This window comes from Pipra filicauda, unplaced genomic scaffold, assembly GCF_003945595.2.
Source record: "Pipra filicauda isolate LSUMZ 115617 unplaced genomic scaffold, ASM394559v2 scaffold21_size4447388_pilon, whole genome shotgun sequence".
NCBI classification, from domain to species: domain Eukaryota; kingdom Metazoa; phylum Chordata; class Aves; order Passeriformes; family Pipridae; genus Pipra; species Pipra filicauda.
In genome coordinates, this window is record NW_024104332.1 from 343,897 (window position 1) to 344,559 (window position 663).

The following is a 663-nucleotide window of genomic DNA, read 5'->3' on the forward strand; positions in this document are numbered from 1 at the left end:
TGGAATACACAGATCAGGAGCTGCCAGGTTCTTATTACCAGTCTCTGTTTTAGCCAATGCTTTGAAGATGCAGGTAAAGAATGGACTGAGACTCCCCAGAGAACCCCATTGCAGGGGATGTGCCAGCTCCAGCCAAAAGAGCACAAGAGAAAAGACATGTAAGGAACAGTTTTGACTCCTCTGTGGAAGAAAAGAGTCCAAACCCCAACTCTTAAAGTATAAAAAAAAAAGTAGAATCCTCTACTCCTCCTGGGTGAACTCTGATCTGAACTCCTGGTATGGGGACAAGCCTGTCAATGGGTCCTTTACCCTGGAGAAAGCAACCTGACCCTGGCAAAGCACACACAGTCTGGGGCAGGGCTCAGAGCACAGAGCCCCAGACTGCCTCACACGAAGGACCTGCTCCCCTCTCCTCCCGGGGAAAGGGGATAATGGATTGGCAGCACCCGGGGAAAGCTACCTGCTGACTCAAAAAGACAAGAACCCAACTCAGTTCAGTGTAACACAGGTTTTTATCAGTTCAGTGAGAAGCTGGGCAGAAGCCAGGCTTTCACACCATCCCACAGACCATGTAATGAATTAGTAAAGGCTGGACTATAATCTACTGCAGAAATACACCTTCTTCCCAAGGACACAGTATTTGGATGACACAAGACCACTGCA